Raw genomic sequence first — 9,984 nt, forward strand, 5'->3', positions numbered from 1 at the left:
CATGTGGGATCTTCCCGGACCGGGGCACGAACCCGTGTCCCCTGCATCGGCAGGCGGACTCTCAACCACTGCGCCACCAGGGAAGCCCCAACAATTCTTTAAAAAGGCTTCTTTAAAAATAATGAAATGTGAAAACACAGAGAAACCACATAGAGAAAAATAAGCTATTACCAATATCCCAATATTGCAGAGATAGCAGAGATAGCTACAATTAAAATTTGGTTTTACTTCCTTTTTTACACGAGGAACCCAAGGTACCAGAGTTCACGTTGGTGACATTAAAAAAATAATAGAAAATAAAAATAAGACCCCCCCTGGGCCCTACCTGGAAAATTAGAATGATGTCTTGATTTTTCTCAGAGTCCCTCTCCCTACAAATTCTGGGGGATTCACAGCCAGAAATTTCGCACATTTGTGTAAATTTATCTCCATTTACACAAAGCAGTCATTTTCTTTTGCCTGTTGCCACCAACCAAGCAGTGGGAGCTCAAACTTGCCCCTGAAGCTGACTTGGTAGCCACTGATTTCTAAAGCCTATCACCCACCATTGGCTTCTAATCTCACCTATACACCTTCCTCTAATTCTGCAATAATATATTTTAATTCATTCACTTTCTGCTTAAATGAGCCAATAATGAATTCCATGTTTCTAACTAAGAACATTGACCAATACATAGGCTTTCTCCAAAATGCCTGGTTGATGTGCTTCAATTTAGGATGAAGTGCTGAAAAGTTTGTTGGAAGCTCTGTGTGCATGGGAAGTCTTGGTTGATTGGCTTCATTCCAAGCTGATTTTGCAGGGAAAGACCTCCAGTTATCAGTGTCTGAAGGTCTTTTTATTGGGGATGAAAAAGAATCAACTTTAAGAACGAAAACCTCCAGTCTCCTTCCTGGGAGTTATGAGTTTAGTTTCATCATTTTGAGAGCTAAGTGTGACAAGGGGCCAGGACTCTCACCCTTCAATATCAACCCTTTCATAGAGCCACTCTCTTTGAAGCCCTCAACTCTGTCCAGTGTCCACTAGTGTACTAGACCTTCAGCTTAGCCTCTCCCGCTCCAGAGTGAACTTTCAGTCTTCTGATGGGGTGGGGACTGGTAAGGGGACCTCAAGGAGTGTGGAAAAGAAGCCAAGGGTCTATAACACTATTCTTACTTAGTGTTTCAACCAACTGTCCTTTTCCAGCTCCACACACACACACACACACACACACACTTTCCAAGTTACTTGGATATTCCAATTCCTGAGCTTCTCTGATATTCTTTATTATAGATCAGCCAATTTCTGGACTTCCTCCACTGCTACTTAAGAATGCCTATTGCTTTAGGTCTGCTAAAGTCAGTTACCACTTGTTAGGCCCTTTTCTAGCTTCTGATTTTTTTTTCTGCTCTTCTTCTCCCTTTCACTGTCTTTTATTATTCCAGAGGGGTTTGGGGAGTGGAAGTAGATTAATATGCTCTTCAATCCACCTTGTTTAACTGAAAGACTAATCCATTTTAATTGCCAAATAATATTTTATTCAATGGCTCTTTTATAATTTATCTAACATTGGCCTAGTTTTTTTACTTTTATACTGTTTCTCCCTTTTTGATATTTTAAGTAATGAAAAATAAATAATATTGAGTAGACATGTGGGTGGAGAAATAGTTGTGCGGAGAGCGCTATCCGGTACACTCAGTCTAATGTTACAAGTTAAACATTTACTCTGGGTAATTCAGTACCTTTTGGACAAATGCTCAGTCTTTCAGAATTCTCCCTCCTGCTTCTTCTAAATTAGTGCCTGGGATGTAGGGGGGTCAGATAACTTATGTCCACATGGTAGCCGGAAATAGTGAGGCCTTGGACCCAGATTCTTGCCTTGTGGCTGTTTTCATCTTTGGGAAGCCCTGTGAACATACTGTATTGAAGCCCATGTCCAAGTAGCTCATAGCTTACTTTTTCTTGATTTGTTAGTATCTGCTAGTTCTTGCTGCTTGAATTGACCCCACCTGAGCTCTAACTGGCCCTGTGTGTTGCCTTGAGTTATTTGTGTATTGTAAATCCAATCATTGGCTTGAATGATCCACGACACTATGAAGCCAGTAAGGATTTCTGAATCTCTTCCATGGCACACAGACACTGATGGAAAATCAAGGTGCCCTAATTCAGGCTTCTCTTATGGTTAACGCTGCCATGCCACCATCATTACTCTTCTGTGGCTATTCTAGGTTGATGCAAATGGGATTAGAGAGCCCTGCAAGGCAATCTCCTCTTGGAGTTCCAAATAGGAAACAGATGTATACCCATTGGGAATACCTTCAGCTGCAGGTAACTGAAACACAGTTATCAGTAGCTCAATGAATCAGGATTTGTATTTCTCATATAATATGAAATCCAGGGGTAAGCAGTTTCTAACGTTGTTGGAGCCGCCACCAAGGATGGTCTCTTTCTGTACTTCCTACTGCCATCCTTTAGCATCTTGTTTTTTTATCCTCAAGTTTGTTGCTTAGGGGTCTCAAGGCAAAAAGTTGAGTGAAGAAGTGACACACAATGTCTATTCTTTCTACAAGGAAGACAGCAGCCCGTTCCCAAAGCCCCTGACCGTCATTTCTGTTGATGTCTCATTGATGAGGAGGAAGGCTTTATATTTATTGGAGAATGGCAAGAGTGTCTGCTGCAGTGTTCCATTCCTTCCTATATAACCTTTCTCTCCACTCTGGGATGATCAAGAAATACCTGTCATCTTGCCTGATTCCTTTACCTCATCATTTCCCACAATCCACTAGGGCAGAAGGACAGCCTTTCTTCCCAATTCCTCTTCCTTTCTGCCTGGGATAGTATCCTACCGCCCCTTTCCTGAGGTGGCATTCACGCTTTCTCCTTCCCTGGAGTTATAAGCCTAGAGTGGCTGCTGGTGATCATAGTTCATAGAAGACAAGTATTAAAAATTATACGTTTAATATGGTCACAATAGTATCTCTGACAAGCAAAATTAAACTATGGTGATAGAAATCATAACAGTTGTTGCTGGGGATGTCTGAGTGGGAAGGGGCACCAAGGGATGTTCTGGGGTAATAAAACACTATATCTTGAAGGCATGTGGATCTGTTAAAACGTATTGAACTGTACACTTAAGATTTGTGCATGTCACCGTAAATAAATTATATCTCAATAAAAATTACTTTTTAAAATGGAAAAAATTAACCCTCTCACCATTATAAACATCCTTGCAATTAAATCTTCAAATATATTCATGATTATTGCCTTAGGGTAAATTCCTCAAAGTAGGATTTTGGGGCCAAAGGATATGCCCACTTTAGGGATTGTGTTACATTTTACCAAATCATCTTCTACAAAGGTACTTTCTCATTTATACCTCAACTGAAAGTTTTTAAGAATAGATATCAGGATCTTAACTGTCATGGTTTTATCTGCTGTTTTTACAAATACAAATGGAGTGTTTTACTCACAAATGTATAAAGACGACAGACAGGTTACTTGAGAATTACTGATCCTATTTTATGGATTGAGAAGAATGCATACTTACTCAATAATTAGTATAAGTGTATCAGGGATAATTTCATAAAATTAGATATGCAGGAAAGATAACCTTGTCTATTTTCTATACCTTAGCTTCATTTCTGTGTCTCAGTCTTCTTTTTCCCACTGGTGGGAAAATAAGCTTAATTGCTTCTGAGTTTGCACTGAAGTCTATGCAGAGACAAGGCATGGGTGGTGAGTGCTGGGGTGTGGCTTCTTTTTGCCTCAGTTCTCATTCTAGAGAGGTGGCACATTTCCTGCCTACACTGGCTGCTTTGGGTCCAAGGCTGTACGACTTCAGTGCCATGCTTGGGGCGCACGTTTCCTCACTGAGACACACCATACAGCCACTTCTCTCTGGGGTCTTTTGCTACTGCTCTAATCTCGGGGTCTATAGATCTCTGTCTCTCTCCTGCTATGTCTCTATTTCTCTTACTCCATCATACCTGCAAATCCCCTTTTGAGAGCTGAAGCTTTTAACCTCATTAGAAAGAAAGACTTGGAGATTATTTCTGTTTTCCACCCAACCCAACCATGGGTTCAGTGACCGGAGAGGAAATGAATAGTGAGCTAGCAGAAACCACAGACATCCTCCACATCGAGGGACCTGAGTCCTAGTGGCTAGTAAGTGATGGACCTGGATTCTAGTTCAGACCTGAATCTCAAACCGGCCCCCTGGTGGTCTGTAAATGCACATGATTTCCCGAGTGACCTGGCAGCAGTTTAGACACCAAAAGACTCAGGACACCCCCAAAGAGAACTCACATAATTCAACCAACTGACAGCAACATTATGGGCAGCTGCTAACATGAAGTGTGAAGAATTTGCCCACACGATTTTCAGTTATCTCTACAAATGATGTCAGGGAGAGAGAGCGGACCTCGGAACTTTAATCCCTTCTGTCCCGGAACCTGCACAGGGAGCTGATAAACTACTCTGCCCCAGGATAGTGGGGCTGATGTGAGCATGCTCTCCTCTGCGGTCCCTGCTGTCGTCTCTGGTGGAAGTGCTAATGACAGGGAAATGGTCAGCAGCAGGAGGGAAAGGGGAAGGCAGGAAAAAGCCACACGATGGTGCAAAAGGCAATAATTAGCTCTCAGATAATCACAATCGGAAATAACTCGAATCTGAGTCATTTTCTTGAGGGCTACGTTTTCTAAACAGCAAGTAGGGAGAGAACAGCAACCAGGGCTAGCAGCGAAGGGCTGTGAACATTTCTGCAGTGACGATCCCCCCATTAGTGGGTGTCCCAGGGTTCATCTTTCTGCCCTCCCCCACTGCCACCACACACCTGAGCATTAGCGGCACAGAGAGTTACGCAGTCAAATAATTACTGGCGATGGTGTGTATAAAGCCGGGAGAAACCAGTGTCATCTTGTACTGCTGGTTTGCTTTAGGAGGACCTGGCACAGAGCAGCATCACGCAATAGGCAGCAGCCTTCATCCTGGCATAAACCTGCGGAATCAAATGCTTCTGCTTGCTCCTGGCTGGTTCACACCCTCTCCTCTCATTCCAGAAGGAATTAGCCCGGCTCTGACTAGGTGCTATGCTGTTCCATATGGACCACCTCACAAAGGATACAAAAATGTCACGCTCAGCATTAAAGCAGGAGCTCACTCTGCTGTCTTGAGACCTTCACAACCCCAGTCCGAAATGAAGCTTCCTTATTCTGTATACAGTACGGCTGGGGTATTGCAAGAGCTGGTAGATCAGATTTCCCCCTTCTGTCTCTTTTTGGTTTCAAAACCCTTCCCAAATAGAATTGAGTTAAAAAAAAAAAAAAGTGCTCGTTTGCTCTTTTTCAAAGAGGGGAGGAGAGGATGAAGGTCTTTGGAAACCAGTTCAGACGAATTTGAATACAATTAGACAGGTGGCTCCTGCCTGCCTGCCATTAGCAATTTTCAGATTTCTTTTTTAAGCCCAATGTTGCTTAGTTCCTACCAACGTGAGTAGAGTGGAACAGAGACTGAAAGCCAGTAAGATCTGTTATTTTCTGGTAATGCCCAAGTGGTTCTTAGAAAAGCCAATCTAGTATCACATACCCTGGATTAGTATGTATTGCTGCTATCTATGTTTTTTAAAAAGTGATCCACCCCACTTAGAAAAGGCACATGACTTCACATTCCTTCTCAGTCTTTACAAGGCTCACAAGATACAGGGAACAGAAGCCTGGGGCCGAAGCTCACTGACCCAGGTAGGGATTAGCTTCCTGAACCACTCCTGGGGCCATCCCTGAAGAGAGAAGAAAATTTAGGCACCTGCCTGGGCCAATCTGACCAGGTCATAGCAACAAATAGATTTTTCAAGAGCTTTTAAACCCACTGTGTTCAAGGCCACTAGACTAACTACTTCAGGGAAGGCACTATCACGGGTGTAGACTGATTCTTTGTGTTTCAAAATAGGTTTCCAAGTATTATTTATTTATGTCATATGATATGAATTTCTAAATGACGATCATTTGTTGAAAAATAGGACAAAAGAACTTAGGACTGTGAAGCTGGTCTGGGTTTGAGCCCCAATCCAATCGCCTTATGAGCTCCATGGCCAAGTCTGAATTTTAGTTTCCATGTCTGTGACTCGAGACTAAAAATCCCAAGTCTTCTTCCTTCACAAGGTTGTTGGAGTCATAAAAATAAGGTCACAAAAATTGTCACAAATCATTGTTCCTTGGCTTTTTTCTCCACCCCCCGAACCCTAGCACCCTTGAGTTTCTCCAAAAATAGTTCTGAGCCCCCCCTCCCCTGCAAGGAGAGGAGCTCCCATGTGTTTCTTGGCCTCTTGGGTTCTCTGTGACACCCACCTTCTTCTCCTGTTGCTGATGGCATCAGCAGCAAGGTGCTGTGCTGCCAGTCCCCACAGAAGGCATCGCTGTGGCGTGGACACACACACACACACACACACACACACACACGCACACCCATGCTGCTTCTCACCATGATGGCACCAGTGCTGCTTGACATCAAGGGTTCTGACACTGGGACAAGGACCCTCCCTGCTATTGTCAAAGCTTCCGGAGTCAATGCTGCTAACCTCTTGCATTGAACTCTTTGTTTTTCCTCCTTTTATTGGCTGAGCAGGAAGGTAATAGAGGGACAAGACACAGGGCTGAATGCAGGCTCACCCCTCCACTGTGCTCAGCTTAACACATGACCTTCATTCTCTGTTCCCACAGGACAAGATACAGAGAGAAGTTCCTGTCTACAGACCAGCTCAGACACACTGGCACCCGGGAGCTGGACCTTGCCTCTCTTGTTTGCATCTGTTTGCCCAGGGCTTAGTGCAGTTCTAGGCACAAAGAAGGTGCACTATAAAGATCTGTGGAGGAAATGAATGATGTGGGTCACCTCCTCTCCTTTATGCATCACAAATTACATGGAAAAAATGGTATCATGAGGGTGCTACATGACTTATGCCACTTGCCGTGTTCAGATATACACTCAGGGCATACTTGGATTTTAAGAGAATTCAACATGTCTTACTTTGTTCACAGTGTTAAGAAGTAATGGAAATGATCAGGTTTAGAGTTTGTTGACTGTTGGTTTGCTTTTTGCTCTCTTGTTGCTTACTTCTTCTGTGATCCATTGTTACCGTTGGATCTGAACTCCTTACCCACTGTGTTCCATCTCCTAACAAAGCACAGCAGAATGCAGACCCACTGTTCTCCAAATGTGCCGGCCACTCACTACCACAGAGCTGGCCTGTGCTTTTGTTCCATAAAAATTGCGCCCCATTTTGTGCCAAGTGAATCTTTTGAACTCCCACTTCTGTGGAATTTTTTCTAACACTCTCTACCTCCCACTCCCAATAGGACAAAATATGGTCCCTTTAGTGTTGGAGAGTTGTTTGTTCACCTGGCCACTGTGATGCTAGTTATCTGTTATTTATGTGTTTGTCCCATCTGCCAGACTTTAAGTTCCACAAGGGCAGGAAGGACGGCTCAGTCACCACTATCACCAGGGCCGAGTGCACGATAGATGACCTATAACTGTATCTTAAGAATACCTCTGAAACAAAGAAAATTAAAAAGCAGTATAAACATATCTGATTTGTGCTCATCTTCTCCTCCCCTCCATTACGCACATTCAGACGCAAACACAAACCACACACACACACACACACACACACACACACACACACACACACACACACACACACCCTGGGAGCATGCCTTAAAAAACCTAGTATGTTTATGGTCTTACTGTGTCCATTGCAGGCACCCAGAACATAACAATTCCAATGGGGAAATCCCTCCTCATACTCTCGGGTGAACATTTTACACTCTCCATCCTGTTGAGTGGCTCTGTTTTTATCTGTGCTTTTACAATTAGAACAGCTGTATCTTCACATCTCTAAATTCCACTTCTCCCTTTCCAAATTAGTTGTAGCAGAAATACACAAAGAGTAGAGCAAATTAAGGGGATGCATTCGGCACCATACAGGGAATAAGTTAAAAAGATTTCAGAAGTTTGGGCCAACTAACGTTCAACCATCAGACTAGATACTCCGGGTGACCTAAGAGGTAAGAAGTGAGACATTTAAGGGGTTACTGACTTTCACAGAAGATAAGCTTCAAGCTCTTTGGCACAAGTGTTTCTGTACCAATGACATCTTAATTAAGTGCATGTTCAATGGCCTTAAACACCCTTTCCTATCACTGTGCAGTGTGAGCATTCACATATTAAATTATAACACAATGGTGCAAAATACGGGACGTTATAAAATTATTTTTACTGTGACTTTTTTTGTTATAACATACAAATCATTATCTTGTAGGTAAATCACCCTCTGTTTTTAATCATGCTTGACAAATTATTTTATCATTCAGACCAATGAAATTTTTCCATAAGTCCTTAAATACTTCTAAGAATATATTTTCTGTTCAAGGCTCATCTGATGGCATTCAACCCTAACTCAAGAAGAAGAGTGTTTTTAAAATATTAAAAAATAAGGACTCTGACAGACATTTGCACAAGAATCAAACACGTCCCTTTGTAGGGACAAAACCAAAGAACTACAAAGGCAGGAACCAAGCCTTCTCTCTCCTCTCAGACACCATGTGGTCTCCCTCAGCTCATGGCTTCTATCTGGGGAACCACTAGAGTGTCCCCCTCTGCTCACTTTACTGCCTCTGTAAATTCAGTTTGCACAGAACTGAAACTTAAGATTGCTTTTGGGTTCTAGCTGCAGCATCCATGGCCAGTGCCAACAGTTTGCTGGTTTCCTCGCACAAAATTCCCAGAAGAAGAACCTGACTGCCATGTAAGTAGGTCACAAGCCACTTTAAGGAGAGTCAGATCCTGAGTCAGGATCCAATGAATCCTGACCTGGAGAAAGGGACGGAAATTGGGCAAATCCACTCGGGTGGGTTTGTGAGAACATGGGTGAGAAGAGATTCCTCAATAAAGGGGGCAGTAATAAGCCTGTGCAGACACAGTCCAAAGTATGTCTAGAGCAGGGGCTGGTAAACTTCTTCTGTTAAGGGCCAGATAGCACATATTTTAGGTTTTGTGAGCGACACAGTCTAGGTCACAACTACTGAATCCTGCTGTTGCGGTACAAAAGCAGCCATAAACAATATGCGAACAAGTGAGCTCGTGTTCCAATAAAACTTTATTTACAAACCAGGTGTCAGGCTGGATTTGGCCTATGGGCCAAAGTTTGCTGATTCCTGCTCTTGATTATTATAGGGATTCTCCTAGTGATATTTAGGAGTAACTGAGAGATAGAAACAGCAAGAACTGCTTATTCAAACAATTTTTTTTACAGAGGTATCATATGTTCCAAGTAGAAAATCTAGCTATGTAAAAGTAAATAAAATAGATATTTTTAATCTAACCACTCAGAAAATAAAACATGGCTCAAATTCCAGTCTCTCTTTCTGTTATTTAAATAATTGTTATGCATATTGCTTTAAAAGATATCATCCTCACATAAGAAAAAAATAGTAAATATTTTCTCCTGTCTTTTAATTTTATACAAATATTATTACTATTAGATGTAAGGCAGTTAAACGCTGGTAGATGTTTATCAGCCAGCTCTCTGAAGGATCAAACCAGCCTAGATTTGCAGCGTTTTCAGATTTCCTTGGTAAGCACTCACACCATGGTTGATTTCAAGCTACCAACACTTCAACAACTGGCTTCTAAAATTCCTGAAGTCTTAACAGTCATACTCATAAGCCAGTATAAGCCCACTGGAGAAAATCACTGAGAGTATTCTGTGTGTATACCATAAATTATTCACCGATCCCCTATTTTTGGAGATGTAGACTATTTCCACTTTTTGTTGTTAGTAATAATGATGCAATAAACGTAGGTAAGTCTTTGTCCAGGTTGTTGTTTTCCCTCAGATAGTTTTCTATAACTGGAGTTTCTGGGTCAAACCTATGCAGCATTTAAGGTTTTAAAATGTATTTTTAAAATTCTCATGTAAAAATATCTCTGTAGTAACAAATGAGAATGTTAGT

Source organism: Physeter macrocephalus, chromosome 19, assembly GCF_002837175.3.
Source record: "Physeter macrocephalus isolate SW-GA chromosome 19, ASM283717v5, whole genome shotgun sequence".
In the NCBI taxonomy this organism is placed as follows: domain Eukaryota; kingdom Metazoa; phylum Chordata; class Mammalia; order Artiodactyla; family Physeteridae; genus Physeter; species Physeter macrocephalus.